The sequence below is a fragment of the Sminthopsis crassicaudata genome, chromosome 6 (assembly GCF_048593235.1).
Source record: "Sminthopsis crassicaudata isolate SCR6 chromosome 6, ASM4859323v1, whole genome shotgun sequence".
NCBI lineage: Eukaryota > Metazoa > Chordata > Mammalia > Dasyuromorphia > Dasyuridae > Sminthopsis > Sminthopsis crassicaudata.
The window spans coordinates 191,117,571-191,136,740 of NC_133622.1; positions in this window are offsets into that span (position 1 = coordinate 191,117,571).

Consider the following 19,170-nt stretch of genomic DNA (forward strand, 5'->3'; position numbering starts at 1 on the left):
CAAAAAGGGCTGCCACAAACATTTTGGCACATACAGGTCCTTTTCCCTTCTTTAGTATTTCCTTGGGATATAAGCTCAGTAGTAGCACTGCTGGGTCAAAGGGTATGCACAGTTTGTTAACTTTTTGGGCATAATTCCAGATTGCTCTCCAGAATGGTTGGATTCTTTCACAACTCCACCAACAATACATCAGTGTCCCAGTTTTCCCACATCCCCTCCAACATTCATCGTTATTTGTTCCTGTCATCTTAGCCAATCTGACAGGTGTGTAGTGGTATCTCAGAGTTGTCTTAATGAAGCAGGGAAAGTCTTGAGGAAGGAAGCTATTAAGACTGACCAAGCATGAGGTAGTATCAGAAGAGAAAATTTGGGGAAGAGAGAATATTTGAGATATGTTATCAAGATAGATCAATAGAACTTGACAACTTAATGAACATGAGAATGAGAGAGAGTGGAGCATTGAGGATAATACTTAAGTTGTGAGATTGGGGTGCTGCGAGAATATTAGTATTCTTTTTTTTTTTGTACTTATTATTTATTGATTCCAAATGCAGCCATGAGTTAAAGTCCAGATCCTTTATTTTCTCCTTTAAAGTCTTGTCTCTTTTCCTGGGCCCACTTAGCTTTCTTAGAGGTCTATCTCTCTCCTTGGTTCCGAGAGCTCTCTTGGAATGTCTCCAGCCAGCACAAAGGTAGAAGCTGGAATGAATCTTGCCTCCTCCTCCCAAAGAGTGGGCTTGTGGATTTCTGTGGGCTTGTGAATCTCCCGGAAGTCAATCCTAGTTGTGAATCTCCTGGAAGTCCCCAGTATATATGCTCTCCAAAGATGTGAACTCCAATGTGTAAACCAATGTGTGAACTCCTTTAAAGGTGTGAACTAAGTTCATAAGCACCTTGTTTCAAGTTCTGGCCCATAACATCTCCACTTTTCTTTTGATTTAGAACATAGGGTGGTCATGACCTCCCTGACTTCTCAAGGAGGTGAGAACCCAAAAAAAGAAGGTGATCACACCTTCCCTGACTGCTCAAAAAAGAAGTGAAAACATCATAAAAAGGTGATCACACCCTCCCTGACATCTCAGGAAGGGATATGAAAACACCAAAGGAAATGGGAAATCAAATCAGATTAGCAGGTTTCTGAAGGGGCTCACTTGAAACAGGTATACATAAAGCCATCAGTATGGGAGTTATTACACATAATTACATAAGCACATAACAATATAACACAGACTAGAAGTGATGTAACAAATAACATGAATCAACATCAGGAATTGTGTACATGTCCATAAGTCCTAGAAATACACCAAAAGAAATTCATGTGCCAGGAATCCAATAATTCCTGCAAGTTTTGAAGTCCTACAATAATCTCATATTGTGTTAGGGAATCCAATGATTCCTGCAGATTTTGTTCTTAGGTCTTCTCCTTTGTTTATATAATTAAATAATTTTAACCAAGCTTATAGGTATGAGATTATGAGCATTTTTTCAAAAGAAGAATTACAAAACATAAATATCTGTCTGAAAATATGCTCCAAATCAAATAAAAAACAAATTAAATCAAACTCAGCAGAAATAGAAATGTCAGGAAATAGAAAGTTAATGTTGAAAGGGCTATAAGAAAACATACTAATATAATATTGGTGCATCTTTGAAGTGCTTTAGCCATTTTAAAAAACAATTTATGCAAGAAAACTCATTATTCAAGCCCTTTTGCTACAATAATCCTAATACTGAGTATTGAATAAATAACAAAAGTTTGATACACAGGATGTCCCATAAAGGCTTAATGCATTTTTAAAATTTAAAAGAGGGAAGGAAGGAAGGAAGGAAGGAAGGAAGGAAGGAAGGAAGGAAGGAAGGAAGGAAGGAAGAAAGAAAGAAAGAAAGAAAGAAAGAAAGAAAGAAAGAAAGAAAGAAAGAAAGAAAGAAAGAAAGAAAGAAAGAAAGAAAGAAAGAAAGAAAGAAAGAAAGAAGAAAGAAAGAAAGAAAGAAGAAAGAGAAAGAAAGAAAGAAAGAAAGAAAGAAAGAAAAGAAAGAAAGAAAGAAAGAAAGAAAGAAAGAAAGAAAGAAAGAAAGAAAGAAAGAAGAGAGAGAGAGAGAGAGAGAGAGAGAGAGAGAGAGAGAGGAAGGAAGGAAGGAAGGAAGGAAGGAAGGAAGGAAGGAAGGAAGGAAGGAAGGAAGGAAGGAAGGAACTTGATGCCTTCATTTCTAAATATATTCATTTCTAAATATATCATAACCCACTCCCAGCTTTCATGTCATCTTTCATAATGAAAAAAAAATTGAGGAAAAAGAAAAACCGCTCAGCAAAACCTTCCATCATATCAAAAATGTCTGATCCATGTGTAATATTTATACTCATAATTCCCATCTTTACAAAGAAGGGAAAGGAGTTCACTTTTCCAACTCTTCTCTAGGGCCATGCTTGGCTATTATAATTATACAGTGTTCAATTTAATTTTTTGGTGCCTTTTCTCAATGAAGATTACAGTCACTACATATCTGGTCCTGCTTACTTTTTTTTTTTTTTTTCTTTTTTCTGAGGCTGGGGTTAAGTGGCTTGCCCACGGCCACACAGCTAGGAGTTAAGTGTCAGAAACCAGATTTGAACTCGGGTCCTCCTGAATTCAGGGCTGGTGCTCTATCCACTGTGCCACCTAGCTGCCCCTCCTGCTTACTTTTTGTATCAGTTCATATAAGTCTTTCATTCTTCTCCATCTTTCTTTACAATACAGCTATAATTCATGGGCCACAATTTATTTACTTTTTGCTCACTGGAAAGGTCAAAGACATCTAGTTCTTTTATTAGTTCATGAATACCAATGCAGCACTCAGACAATCTACCTGATTTTCTCTAGTCTGTGTACATGATCAATACACGTCCATTTCTACTGAGACATGCATAGAGTAGGGACTTAATCTATGCTAGGTGACTGATGAATTTACTCAGACATATCCTCAAAGATATAGGGAGGCAACCCTGGTACATAAAAAGAGTCATGGTTTTTGAGTAGGGGAACATGGGTCCAAAGGCTGATTTTGCCTCTTAGCTGGACAAGTATTTTAATCCTACATCTGTAAAGCAAAGGGATTTAAAGTAGACAACTTGTAAGATCCCTTTCAATTCCAAATCTTTGATGCCATGTTTTTTAAAGCCATTTCTTACACATAAATGACAGCTTCTGTGCACCCACCATGTGCCTCCTCATTCTTCTTTAAATGCTGTGTTTCAAGTCCCAGCTGCTAATTCCATTTCTAACAGCATGATGCCAGCAGCATAGGGAAGAATCCTGTCTCAGAAAGAACATTCATCAAGACCGTCACCAACCCTCATTAGGAGATGCCTTGTCCCAATCTCCCAATGTCAACCCGAAGTGGCAGAGATAAATGCCATCTCCCAGATGAAACCATGCTGAAACATTACAATTTTATCACAAATGATAGCAAAGAACTTTTGAGAACACATTTTTGATTGGATTTGTCAAAGACAGCAGGGGAGAATCTATTTCAAAGTTTACAGGGCATCATATGGAAGATCTAGCTGGAGGAGGCAATATTCCCATGGCTTCCAAGATTTGGGGAATTTTTAAGATGTGCAGCTGCTTAGTTTTTCTAGCTTTGAATTCCCAGAAAAAAAAAATCATGTCATCTGAAGTGCAGTTGAAAGCTTTCTCTGTAGGCTATATGGAGGAAAGCAAATGAAATTCTAACAATGTCCTGCAGTATGTGTGACTTCCCTCACACACACATGGTACAAAGAGAACCATTGATCTTTTAATACAAGAAGAAGCTACAGATTAACAATTGGAATTGTGCTAAATATTGTTTATATATGTTATCTGAATTAACAACTCTGCAATGTAGGGTTTTGTATTTTGAGTTGAGCTTTACAGTTTTACAAGTGAAGAAATAGAGGTGAACAGAAATTAAGGGATTTTCCCAGAATCCCTCAGCTAGTAAGTAGCTGAGGGCAGATTTGAACTCAGGTCTTCCTGATTCTAGGTCCAGAGCACTATCTACTGTGCCACCTCAAGGTGTGCAAAATGCTTTCTTCACAAAACCATCTGAGATGGGTAGTAAAATGTGACCTGCTCATATTTCCACATCTAATATCCCATTCTGCTGCAGGGAAAGACTGTAATACTAGGGTATCTGGAGCCCACACATAGGGTGCAAAAGCAGCCTCAACAACAGCATCAGAAGCTCTCAGTCCAAAGACTGTAATGGGGCTAAACAACTGGTTAAAAAGAGATTATATGGCACTCTTTGCTGGCACTGCTGCTAAAGTTGGTGCTGATGGGCAACTCTATTGCCCATACAGAGTTCTGGGGCAGAAAAGAATACATGATCAGTTACAAGGGAGCAGGGGTCCTAGTCATACTTTCAAAGTATAGAAGAGTGCTAGCACTTTCAGCTGCAGGGAAGCAGGGACCCTTCCTGGGTAAAGACCAAAGTGCAGACCCAGAGAGCAGTAACTATACCTATTCCAGGATCACACTCTCTTGAAAGCACCAAAAACTTGCAGACCCTAGAACTAGCTCTGAAAATGGTAACACAAAAGAGACTGGGAAAAGAAGAATCATGCAAGAAAATTATGGAAACATAATTAACAACTTGGTAAAAGAAAATGATACATTAAAAAAACCAGAAATGGCCAAATGGTAAGAGAGGCTCAAAAATCCACTAAAGAGAAGAACTAAAAAAGCAGATTAGTTATATGGAAAAAGAGATACAAATATCATGGATAAAAATAATTCCTTAAAAATTAGAATTGGGCAAGTGGAACTATAAAACAAAATCAAAAGAATCAAAAAAGAGAAGAAAATGTGGAATATCTCATTGGAAAAACTGACCTGAAAAATAGACCCAGGAGAAATAATTTAAGAATCATTGAATTTATGGCCAAAAAAGAACTAGAGAACATTATTAAATGAAAAACGGATAGCTCTGATTATATTAAAGTTTTTGTACAAACAAAACCAATGCAGCCAAGGAAGCAGTAAACTGGGGGGAAAACTTTACATCCAAGGGCTCTGATAAAGGCCTATTTCTTTTTTATTATTATTATTTTTATTTATTATAACTTTTATTGACAGAACACATGCCTGGGTAATACTTTACATTATCCCTTGCACTCACATATGTTCCAACTTTTCCCTTCCCTCCCTCCACCCTCTCCCCTACATGGCAAGCAGTCTTATACATGTTAAATATGTTATAGTATATCCTAGATACAATATATGTATGCAGAAACAAACAGTTCTCTTGTTGCACAGGGAGAATTGGATTCAGAAGGTAAAAATAACCTGGGAAGAAAAACAAAAATGCAAACAGTTTACACTCATCTCCCAGTGTTCCTTTTCTGGGTGTAGCTGATTCTGTCCTGATTCTGTCCATCATTGATCAATTGGAACTGAATTAGATCTTCTCTTTGTCAAAGATATCCACTTCCATCATAATACATCCTCATACAGTGTTGTTGTTGAAGGGTATAATCTCCTGGTTCTGCTCATTTCACTCAGCATCAGTTGATGTAAGTCTCTCCAAGCCTCTCTGAAATCATCCTGCTGGTCATTTCTTTTTTTTTTTTTTTTTTTTAAATTTTTATTTTATTTTATAATTATAACATTTTTTTGACAGTACATATGCATGGGTAATTTTGTACAACATTATCCCTTGCACTTACTTCTATTCAGATTTTTCCCTTCCTCCCCTAACCCCCTCCCCCAGATGGCAAGCAGTCTTATATATGTTAAATATATTACAGTATATTCTAGATACAATATATGTGTGTAGAACCGATTTTTTTGTTGCACAGGAAGAATTGGATTCAGAAGGTAAAAATAACAGTTTACACTCATTTCCCAGTGTTCCTTTTCTGGATGTAGCTGGTTCTGTCCATCATTAATCAATTGGAATTGGATTAGCTCTTCTCTATGTTGAAGAAATCCACTTCTATCAGCATACATCTTCATACAGTATTGTTGTTGAAGTGTATAATGATCTTCTGGTTCTGCTCGTTTGACTCAGCATCAGTTGATGTAAGTCTCTCCAAGCCTCTCTGTATTCATTTTCCAGTTTCTAGCCACTCTGAAAAGAGCTGCCACAAACATTTTGGCACATACAGGTCCCTTTCCCTTCTTTAGTAGTTCCTTGGGATATAAGCCCAGTAGTAGCATTGCTGGATCAAAGGGTATGCACATTTTGATAACTTTTTGGGCATAATTCCAGATTGCTCTCCAGAATGGTTGGATTCTTTCACAACTCCACCAACAATGCATCAGTGTCCCAGTTTTCCCACAGCCCCTCCAACATTCATCGTTATTTGTTCCTGTCATCTTAGCCAATCTGACAGGTGTGTAATGATACCTCAGAGTTGTCTTAATTTGCATTTCTCTGATCAATATTGATTTGGAACACTCTTTCATATGAGTGGAAATAGTTTTAATTTCATCATCTGAAAATTGTCTGTTCATATCCTTTGACCATTTATCAATTGGAGAATGGCTTGATTTCTTATAAATTAAAGTCAATTCTCTATATATTTTGGAGATGAGGCTTTTATCAGAACCTTTAACTGTAAAATTTTTTTTTCCCAATTTGTTACTTCCCTTCTAATCTTGTTTGCATTAGTTTTGTTTGTCCTGCTGGTCATTTCTTACAGAACAATAATATTCCATAACCTTCATATACCATAATTTACCCAACCATTATCCAATTGATGGATATCCATTCATCTTCCAGTTTCTAGCCACTACAAAAAGGGCTACCACAAACATTTTGGCACATACAGGTCCCTTTCCGCTCTTTAGTATTTCTTTGAGATATAAGCCCAGTAGTAGTATTGCTGGATCAAAGGATATGCACAGTTTGATAGCTTTTTGGGCATAGTTCCAGATTGCTCTGCAGAATGGTTGGATTAGTTTACAACTCCAATAGCAATGCATCAATATCCCATTTTCCTATATCCCCTCCAACATTCATCATTATTTGTTCCTGTCATCTTAGCCAATCTGATAGGTGTGTGGTAGTATCTCAGAGTTGTCTTAATTTGCATTTCTCTGATCAATAGTGATTTGGAACACTAGTGATTTGGAACACTCTTTCATATGAGTGATTATAGTTTCAATTTCATCATCTGAGAATTGTTTGTTCATATCCTTTGACCATTTATCAATTGGAGAATGGTTTGATTTCTTATAAATTAGAGTCAATTCTCTATATATTTTGGAAATGAGGCGATAAAGGCCTATTTCTAAAATATATAGAAAATTGACACAAATTTATAAAAATACAAATTACTCTCCAATTGATAAATGGTCAGAGGATGTAAATAGACTAATTCAAAGTGAGGTGTATACACTCTGTTGTAATGATGATCAATTGTGAAAGACTTTACTCTGATCAATATGATTCAAAAGGGTTCCAAAGGACTCATGATGAAAAAATGCTATCCACCTCCAGAGAGAAAACTGATGGATTATGAGTGCAAATTAAAGTATAATTATTTCACTTTATTTTTCTTGCTTTAAAAAAATGGCTAATAAGGAAATGTTTTGCATTATTTTACATAATTGATATATTGCTTGCCTTCTCAGTGGGTGGTAAAGACTGTTGAAAGCAGGGAGAACATTTGGAACTCAAAATTTAAAAAGAAAAGAATGTTAAAAAATAAATATATAATTTTTAAATCTAAAAAAAAGATTGTAATGGAGTTACAAAAATCAGATTTGATTGCAGCAGCTAAAGAAATGTTCAAAAATAGAGATTTCAGCTCAATTAAAAGCAGTTCACAACTCCACCAACATGACAATGAGTAACTTTGATTTCTTTGTCAGAAAACTGCCTGTTCATATCCTTTGACCATTTATCAACTGGGAAAACCATCTATTTTTAAATGACAAAATTAAATATTATTAGGATGATGAAGAAACAAAATAGGAGAATGTGCAATGAAAGAAAAGGATCGAAAGGGTGCACAAAAACAATAATCCAGGATCACATAGCTAGTAAGTACCTGAAATAAGTTTTGAACTAACCACTGTGCTGCCTAATTGCCTCTTGTGACTACTATCGTTTTAAAGTCTTTGAAGAATCCCTCCATCTCCTACCACTACTACCACTCCTCTGTATCATCCTTGGCAGATTAAACAAACCAACAAAGAGCACTTTTTGGTTTGTGAACTAAAAAGTTAAAACAAGAGGGCAGAGTTTTGAAAAAATACTATTAAAATTGCATTGCATTAAAAGAATCTAGGTCCTATTTATTGAACAAACTGAAACTGAAGAGCATCTTTAAATGAATAATTCTACTTTCCATCTGGCTTGTTGAATGTGAAATTTCTTTTCTATTTACTGATTATTTTCTCAAATGAGAATTTAATTACCTGTAGGTTATAACAAATGTAAGGTACAGGTCATGGTGTGGGTGGAAAGGAGAAAAGAAGCAAAAAGAAGCATCAAGTATTCATGAGGAAGAGAGAGAATTAATGAAGGGTTAAGGTAGGAAAAACAAGGAAGCAGTGTATTTGGGTAATAGAAGGAAGAGGACGAAGAAGAGAAGTAGGAAGAAGAGGAAGACGAGGACAAGGAGGAGGAAAAGGAGGGAGAGGAGGAAGAGGAGAGGTATAAAGAATGAAGAGGAAAAAGAGGAGAGGAAAAGGAGGAGGAGAGGAGAGAAGGAAGAAGGAATTAGAGAAGAAAGGAGGAGGAGGAGGAAGAGGAATAGGAGGAGAAAAAGGAAGAAAGGAAAGAGGAGGGGAAGGAGGAAGAGGAGGAAAAAGAGGAAGAGGAAGAAGAGAAAAAAGGAAGAGGAGGAGGAAAAGGAGATGGAGAAAAAGAAGGAGGAGGAGGAAGATGAGGAGGAGGAAGAAGAAGAGAAGGAAGAGGAGGAGGAAAGGACTATGAGGGGGATTCCTGGAAAGGAGGGCAGGGATGCCAGGTCTCACTAGATGCTTGGGGGTTAGGCACTGTGGGGTAAGGCGGGCTGCTCGTAGAAAGCTTCCTGCAGGTGGCAGCATGGTTTTGCTTACCGCACGCCTGCAGAGAAATATTCCGCTAGTCATGAAGCCCTTCAGTCGGCTCCCCTTCCAACTTGCCCCCGCGCAGACTCAGGCCCGGGCACGCGGTGTTGCTTCGGCGCCCCCAGATGGCCCCGCGTGAGTGGCAGCCCGCGCCCGCATTCCTCCCTTTCCGACTGCGCAGCTCAGATAGCTTCGGCTGCCGCGGCCTTTGAACATCAGTTATGAATTTCACGTCTATGAAGTCTTCATCATTGCTGGGATACAGTTGCAACCGAGCGTGCAAACGAACGGATTTTATGTACTCAGAGTCAGGAGCTCATGAATTCATATGGTAAAATTATGCCAAATAAGATGGAAAGGAACATTGAACCGAGACCCCAAACAGGACTTTTCTTGATTAGCTGCGGGCGGGGAGGGAGAATGTGGAGGGACAGGGGCGAGGGAGCCAATGGCAGGAGCCCTTATTTCAAGTCCTAGAGCTGTCACTAATTAATGTGTAGTTCTGGGCAAGTCCCTCTCCCCTCCCGGGCCTCTTTCCTTATTTTTTTTAGAAGAAGACATTAAATCATAGTTCAATTCACCAGTCAATCAATTGACAAGTATTTCTTCAACATGTACTATGTGACTGGTCCTATGGTAGATCCTGGGAATACAAATTCAAGGAATGAAATAAACCCTACCCTCTCTTTTTTAAATGATTTATTTTTGGATTTATTTTTAATAGTCATTTAAAACATTTTTGAGTTCCAAATTCTCTTCCTCCATCCTCCCCACCCATTGAGAAGACAAGCAGTGTGGTACCTATTAATACAGGTAAAGTCATACAAAACATATACTGTTAATGAGCTTATATTTTAATAGGGAAACAGCAAATGTATAAAACGCATAGCAAAAGTTAATAAGCACATACAGACAGCTACAAAAAATAGTTAAAGACTTTGGGGGAATGGGTGGCAATGAGGTGGGGATCAGGAAGGAGGTTTCATCCAGAAGGTGATACCTGAACTATATCTTAAAAGAATAGAAAGAGGTAAAGAAGGGATTCATTTCAGGAATATTGCTTTGCAGAAGCTCCATGTCTTTTTGAGGAGCGTGTTTTGGCTCTTTGCTTTTCTCACTTCCTCTGTGTTCATGGCTATTTACAGAATGTATGTGTCCCTGGACCAAGTAGCTGCCACGTGCAGAGGGACCCAAAAATGCCAATTTCTGTCTGTTGAGAAGACTAGTTCAAGAAGTTAAGAACAAGTATTTTCTCCTTTCAAAGCTCTACTTAAGCCTTGAATTTAGCATTTAAATCAGGCAGACAGGCACGATTGGATGTCCATCTACTAAGACCAAAGTATGCATATAGAGACTTCAAAATAATGGGGCTATTTAATTTATTCTATTGGGGGGGCAAGACAATTGGGGTTGTGGACTTGTCTAGGATCACACAGTTAGGAAGTGTTAAAGGTGAAAGGCCGGCTTTGAACTCAGGTCCTCCTGACTCCAGGTCCAGTGCTCTCTATCCACTGTCCCATCTAGCTGCCATTTAATTTAATGTCCTCTTTTTTTCCCCCAATATCTTTTACTGATGTGTTTATATGTCAGATTGTCAGAGAGATGAAGACCTATTGACTCAAACCAATATCCCCGAACCTGGGAAACAGTGAATATTCAGAGAGTTTGGAATAGGGAATGGGGTGTGTGTGGGGGGGAATATTACTAAGGGAACTTACATTAAATGTAAAATGTAAAAAGGCAAAAAACAAATTATGCAGCAGGTAGAAGAAAAACATACTCTGTGATCAGACATGTGCACATAGAAGCAATGGGTTAAAGTATAAAGAACAAAATGGATGCAGACACAGAGGCAAAAGGGAAGAAACTTCAAGGAGCTTGATCCCAGCAATGGAAGAAAGCTGATCACGGATTCAGAAGAGAACTCTGGCAAATGATGATATGGGAAAAGGAACAGAACCTGTTAAGCCCATTTAAGCATCCTGCTTGGTAGAAATAACATATCCAAGGGAGAAAACTCTACGAGGAAAAGACATTGTGATCCTGCTATACCAGAGGAATGGTTGCCTTTGCTTCATGTGTTCTCTAAAAATGTGCTTCCCTTCACCATTATAGTCTTATATATGACTATTCTTGCCATTGATGTTACATAGATTTGAAAATGAGTGTGTCCCAGGTGGTTGGTGATAATATTTTATAGTTCTGGTTCTTGCTATGCCTTCTTGCTTTTAGCTAGATGTGTCTACTGGCTGACTGATAAGGAAGAAACTTGATGAGGGTCCAGAGAGCAATTCCTAGCTTGAAAGTGGAGGTGCAAAGTGCAAGGTGGGTGTGATGAAATCACAATGACATTCATTCTCTTTGCCAAAAGGTATTTCTGTTCATGAGAAAAAGTCACAGACAAAATCCAAAGATGACATTGTGACATGTTTTTGGAAAGGGAAGACTTTCATAGTTCAGGGGGGGAGGAGGAGAATATAAAGGTGGGATCAAGGAGAAGCCAGGTGAAATCTACCAGGCTGACCAGGTCCCAGACCTGGTCTAAAGATGTGCCAATCAAGGTGTCAAAAGTTATTGTGACAGTCTTTAAAGATGCTTTTAGACAGTCTCAGAGAATGGAGTTCCAATTTATGGGTTTCAACCTCACATTATTGAGACAATGGAGGTTAAGAATTTTAGCTTCTTATTTTTCCCATGCAAATAGGCCATTCTGGGAATAACTGAGTTATGGATGGGCTGATTCCTCATTTCTGCCATGTGGGTGGCTCAATGCTTTTCATAATGCATAGCATTTCTCCCAGATATGGGGTGATCCATTGGACTCTCAGAGCATATTCCTTGGTAGGCAGTTATAGTCTCCCCTATTTCCAACTTCAAGTTCAGGCACAAGTCTCTGCAGTGTTACTCTTATTTTCCTTCATAAAATGTGGATTGGTAAAACTTATCCAATTCTTTAGTTTTGTTCCTTCAGGGTCTCAACTCTCAATTTTGCCAACTTCAGACAAAGAGGTAGGAAGAAAGACATGTGACCTTTCTTTTTGACAACTCTTCTTGATTGAAGGATTCTCTTGGCGAGGGATCTTTTCCTAACTTATGGTGACAGTCCAGTACACTTCCCAATACTTCATCTCTTCAGGCTCGGCATTAAGGAAACAATGGTCATTTGCCCAGTAATCATCAAAGTTCTCAGATTCAGGGATTATCAATTTCTGAAACTGCCCTTCTGTCTGGTTTCTGAGTATAAAGCACACAGACTTTTTAATCTCTGAGAGCAAGTTTATTGTCCCTGCTAGTCACTAATCTAATTTTTCCTGGACTTTTTTTGCACAAATACTCTAGTCATGTCTTTATGTGATTCCATTCTACCAGTGAAAGAGATTATATATTGTATCTCATTGTCCCTGTCCTTGGTCCTTATATCTTCAACTACAATGACATCTAAAAGAATGTTAGAAGATGCTTATTTATTTTCCTAAGTTTTTGATAAAGCTTCTCATGCTTTCTTTGTGGACAAAAGAGATCTGGATTCTATTCCCATCATTATTTCAACTCAATCTTACATGGGCTCTTGGACAACTTTCTGGACTTGATCTGCCCTTAGTTTATATATCTGTGAAATGGACAGCCTAGATCAGATGTTACTTTAAAGCTTTTTCCCAGATCAAACAACTTCTGAAGGGGTCTTACACTTACACAAGACCTGTGCTGCCAGGTAAGGAATTTGAAATAGCCCCATCAGGAACACTAATTTAGCTTGAATCTCTTTCTTTTAATCTTGGCCTTGCTCTAAACATTTTACTTCAAATTTCCAATTCAATTCTAATTTATTCCATTCCATTCTACTTAACACACATTAAGTAGTTTACTTTCTGCTGGGGATATAAAAGAGGACAAATTATTCAGTCCCTGATCTCAGTATGTAATTATAATAAAAAGTAGAATGTCCTGGAAGCAAAGGAGAATTCCAGAAAAAAGTATTCTAGGAAAAATGTGACGAAGAAAACTTTCAGTTGGGGATAGGAGAGAATTAAGGAAGGCTTCATGGAAGAGAGGCACCTGGGTTGGGCCTTGGAGAGAGAGAATGGCAAAGTGTAAAGGTGAAAGAAATCTAGGGCTGGCTGGAGAATAAAGCAGAGGGGGTAGAGGAAAATGGAATTCTCCCTGATACAGTTGATTTCCATTTATACATGGTCATAGAAGTCTGGGACAACTGCTGTAATGAAGTCATAGCAAGAAATCTTTAAGCTAGGTTACTGGTGCCTCCACAAATACACAAAAGCATTTTGAATTATTATTATTATACCTATACTATGTATGTGTGTGTGTGTAATAATGTACTGGGTATTATATCCTCCTGGAGTATTCCTTGATGAAAAAGTTGAACATTTGAAACTTCTTAACTCAAAGACCATACTTTCCTTCAAGACAACTTGTCTTTACCTAGGAATTTGTCTGTTCCCACTCTGCTTTTAAACTATTTGGGTATGAAGTGAGAAGAAAACATAGGCCCAACTCAGCTAAGAGACATGACTTATGGCATTAAGGAGAGAGTTGGGGTTAGCAGCAAATTCCCAGCCCTTTATAGCTTGTTGGAAATCAACTGGGAAAAAATCTTATTAGAGCTGAGCAATTATTTGCATAGAAATTATCAAAGGTCATTCAACCAGAAAGAAGTAAAAATAAAGGTGAGTTAACAAGCTGTGTCCTTTCCTCAGGAAACCTATGTAATTCCTCTTTTGTGCTGAATGTAATTTGACAAAATGAGAGTTTTGGGTTAAAAGAAAATGTGTTTGTGATGGGGTCAAGCTTTAGCTAAGGCGCTCAGATGACAAGGAATAGATTAGTGCAATGCAGTCATGACATCTTAAGCTCAAGAGAATTCTGTGGACCATTCTTTAGTAAAGAACAAACATTTTTACTTTAAATAAGATGCTTGATTACAGCTGTCAGGATTAGATTGAAGCTGGATCTTGACAGTGACATTCAATACTTGTGAAATTAGAAACACATTCTACTTACTAGTAGCTACCACTTCTACTGAACTCTTCTGATACCCCTGTATACCAAGCTGGAAAGACTGGAGGTGGGGCCTCAGCAACAAACAGACTGGTGAAGTGCTTACCTAGGTATCAGCAAAAACTGTGACAAAGCCTTTCATTTGGACAGCATGTCGAGTTGTGACCTACATGATGGTACAGTTAAGTAAGTTCAGAATTGGTTAAATAACTGAATGCAGAGTGGTCATTGATGTGGAAATATCAACTTGAGGGAAGGTCTCTAGTGGGGATCTCTAGGGATGTCTTTGGTAGTGTTGCTTTCAAGATTTTTACTGATGATTTGCATGGGGCCTTAGGAGATGAATGTGCTAAATTTTCAAGTGACACAAGCCTGAGATGGAGAGCTGAAACTTTGGATGGTTGAAGTAAGATCCAGAAAGATCTCAATAAATGATGAATTTTAATGGGGAAGAACAAAGTTCTACATGTGACTTAAAAAATAACCAGTTTCTGAGGGGATTGCCCATCAATTAGGGAATGACAATAAGTTGTGACATATGAATGTAATAGAATACTATTGTTCTATAAGAAATAAGCAGGCTGATTTCAGAAAAGCAAGGAGAGACTTATATGAACGGAAGCTGTGAGGTGAGAAGAACCAGAATATTGTACACAGCAACAGTAAGATTGGATGATGATCAACTATGATAGACTCAGCTTTTCTCACCAATATAGTGATTCAAGATAAGCCCAAATAGATTTGGGATGGAAAATGCCATCAGCATCCAAAGAATAAACTATGGAGACGGATTGCAGATCAAAGCATACTATTTTCACTTTTTTTTTTTGTTTTTTATTTTTCATGATTTTTCCTTTTTTTATTACACATGACTAAAATTGAAATGTTTCAAATGAAATGTGAGGAAGAATATGTTGAAAACTATGTAAATGGAAAAATACTTCTCATTGGATATCTTGAAGAGGAAACAACTAATTTTATGTTGTTAGAGGGGGTTCTTTGCCATTTATGGTTGAACTAGATAACTGCTGGGGGTCCCTTTTAATTTCTGGATTCTGTGCTTTGAACTTATCTTCTAGAGTTCAAATATCATCTCCTTCAGGAGGTCCTCCTAGATTTCTCTATCCTGGAATGACATTTCCCTTTGCACAAAAAAACAACCAGATGGAAGGGAATTTAGGAGGTAAAAAAACCTAAGAGGCAGACCAAGTTCTGTTTCAAGCTAGCTATGTGACCCTAGGCAAGAAATCTGTATCATAGGAATTACATTCTCTACATCATAGGGTTTGCACGTCTTAAAGGAACTACAGAAATGTGAATCATCACTGATGCTAAGTGAAATGATCAGAACCAGGACATCATTATACACAGCGACAAGAAGATTATACAATGATCAGTTCTGGCAGATGTGGCTCTTTTTCAACAATGAGGTGATTCAGATTAGTTCCAATGATCTTGTGATGAAGAGAGCCATCTACACCCAGAGAGAGGCCTGTGGGAACTGAGTATGATTCACAACATTGCATTTTAACTTTTTGCTTTTGTTTGCTTGCATTTAGTTTTCTTTTTGATTTTTCTTGTGCAGCAAGATAATTGTATAAATATGTATGCATATATTGGATTTAAAATATATTTTTACAATGTTTAACATATATTGGATCTAGGAGAGGGAGTGAAAGGGTGGGGGAAAATTGGAACGCAAGGGTTTGCAAGTGTTAATGTTGAAAAATTACCTATGCATACGTTTTGAAAATAAAAAAGCTTTAATTAAAAAAAGAAATGTGATTACATGCACATACAGTACTGTATGTGATTACATGTTAAAATAATGTGCGTGTATGTATTTTCTTCCTATTACACTTGTCTTAGCTAAGCTGTGGATCTCTCCAGAGCAAGGCTGGGAACGTGGTAAATGTTTGCCAAAATATTTTCAGGAAATGGCCAAGTAAGACTTGCGTTTGCCTCTGTTTTCCTCCTTCTTGCCCCCCAGTTCCAGTCTTTGGTGATGGTGTCCCCTGAGGAAGAGCTGTGTCAGGAGGCACCATGAGCATATTCGATCTGTTAGCTGTGTCTCTCTGAACCAGGAAAGTTTCATTATATTTTCTCCTGGAAAGAAGGCCTATAGGTAGAAACCAGAAATAGTGGGGAGAAGGAACTAATGGAACCAGAAGAAGCCTCAGAAATGATTTTACAGATGAGAAAACTGAGCCTAGGAAAGAATGGATAATTCCAAAATCATGGAATTAATAAGCACAATAATTTATAATTAACATGCAAGCATAATTGTGTTATATATAATAATAGAATAATTATAATAATATAAGTTGGGATTAGAGTCAAGTCTTCTGTTCCTGGGTCAGTGTTCTTTTTAGTATATCATATTGGAGTTGTTTCAAAATTCATTTGGGGTTTTCTTGGCAAAGATACCTGAGTAGTTTGCCATTTCCTTCTCAGCTCATTTTATAGATGAGGAAACTGAGGCAGAGTTAAGTGCCTTGCCCAGGGTCAACAGCCAGGAAGTGCCCGAGGCCAGATTTGAACTTTAGTTTTCCTAAATTCAGACCTACCACTCTATCCATTGTATTCCCTAGATGCCCATGCTTCCTTAATATTTTCACAAAGAAGAAATCTTAAATCATCTTTTCCACACAGGGAAAATACTATTTCTAAGCATGTCCCTGGGTAGAGGAAAAGCCATCCCAGAACATGAGAGAAAGAAAGGGATGTGTAAGGGATAGGTTACTTAGCCCCAAGTAAAAATTCATGAGTACTTGATGAGGGCAGAAAAGCCATTTAATCCAACTCTCCCATTTTCAGATAAGGAATTTGAGGACCAGGAAGGAAGTGTTTTGTTCTAGGTCACAGATATGTTGGTGCCAGAATTTTAATCTAGAATCTGAGTGTTCTTATCAAAAGTATTTTATCTCCCTCTATATGATTATGAACTCAGTGGAGGCAAGGATCAAGTCTTTGCTTCTCTCCCAAACACTAATTCTGTGCTCAGAATATACTCTGTTGACTGGGAAGATTTACATGAACTGATGCAAAGTGCAATGAGCAGAACAAGGACACTGTATAGAGTACTGGCAATACAGTACGATCAACTGAATTACCAGCTATTGTCAGCAATATAATGATCTAAGACAATTTTGAAGGACTCCTGAGTTAGAATGTGATCACCTCCAGAGAAAAAAACTGATAGAATCTGAATGCAGAATGAAGTATACTTTTAAAAGTTATTTTTCTGATTTTTTAAAATGTTTTCTTTCACAATTTGACTAATATATATTTTGCATGCTGGCACAGATGTAAACTAGGCTTCACAATGCAAGGTGGAGAAGGGAGGGAATTTGGAACTCAAAAGTGATTAAAAAAATGACTTAAATTATTTTTACATGTAATTGAGAAAAAAACAAAAAAAATTAGTAAGAATTTTGTTGAGTAGATTTGGTGACTTGGCAGTCTTTCAAGTTGGAAACTTTAAATAAACTGGCTGAAGATTGAAATGAGGATGTCTCTGTACACAGTAATCTGTTTTCTCTGTGGGTGGCCCCTCAATAGAAAGGAATGCTCCTGTTACAATGTCTGAGTAATAAGGCTTCGGGCGTTGTAGGATGCTAGGCTTTGGGAAGGCCACACTGAATTAGTGAAAGTGGAGGGCTTCCACAGGAATCTTCATTTTCTTCATGGGGGTGCAAGGTTCCTCCCCTAATCCCCCCTCAACTTTTGGCTAAGGTCACCAGGGTCACCACTCAAACATCTGCTGCTCCACACTTCAGGGGAAGAACTCCCTGGCAGCTGGATTTGCTCATTGACAGTGGGGGACTTTAAAGCAGGATTTGGGGATCTTCAACATACAATTAGCTGGTTTCAAAGATGACTAATTATAGTCTTCCATTATTCCCAAGACCTTGTTGAGCCAAGGGCAGCTTTGTGTCTCTCTCTTAAGCCATGGCAGGCTAATGCAAAATATAAATTTGAAAGTATAGATTGTTACAGAATTACAGCTGGGATGTATGCAAAGCGTCAGTGATGAAAGGGATCTTTGAAGTAGAATAGAGCTAAGAAGGATTTCAGAATGTAGAATGTAGAATACAGGTCATAGTATGTTCAAATAGCAAGAAACCTGAGAAATTTAATCTACAATTCATCATACTTTCCTAGTTTTACAGAGGGGAAAACTGAGACTCAGAAAGGGGCATTGATCAAGATTGATCAAGTAAGCTACTGGCAAAATCAGGGTTCAAAGGCAAATATTCTGATTTCTTTGACTCCAAGTTTAGTGCCCCTTTTGCTAGGATTGGAATGTAGCATTAAGAGGCTCTAGACTGTGACTTTGAATTAAAATTTTCAGATATTAGTGGGATAAACAGAAGTCATGGACTAGCTAGCCGATATGTGCTTATTCCCACCTTGCTTGGATTGTGGAAGAAAATTTGACATCAAAATGGGGTTGAGGCCCTCCAAGAATTATACTAGCTTCTGCCCATATTCATTATCTTGTATACAAATAAATCACTTCCCTTCCCTGTACCTGTATACTCATTTGTAAAATGGGGAAGAGCATACCTATATATGTGACTGGGAAGGAAATGCATGGTAAAACTTTAGATGTTCTAGAAATATGAATCCTTTCCAACCATCTACTCTTTCCTCCCATTTTTGTTCTACATTCAAACACAAAATTAGGACAGCATGCATTTTTATAATCACTTAATGCCTTTATTTCATTACCTCCTAAGCAGCTTTAAAGAACTAGAAATTTCAGTTTGATTCTTTTTGTACAGCAAAATAACTGTTTGGACATGTATACATATATTGTACTTAATTTATACTTTAACATATGTAACATGTATTGGTCAACCTGCCATCTTGGGGAGGAGGGTGAGGGGAAGGAAGGGAAAAATTGGAACAAAAGGCTTGGCAATTATCAATGCTGTAATATTACCCATGCATATAACTTGTAAATAAAAAGCTATTTAAAAAAATAACTAGGAATTTTTTCGGGGTTAGATTCGAACCAGTTATCATTGGACACTAATTTAACCTGTTACATCAGCTGAGTCTATGATCTAGCTGAGTTGCTTATCTTGGGAATATCTGATCTGCAAGAGACTCTTGGAGGTGAGCA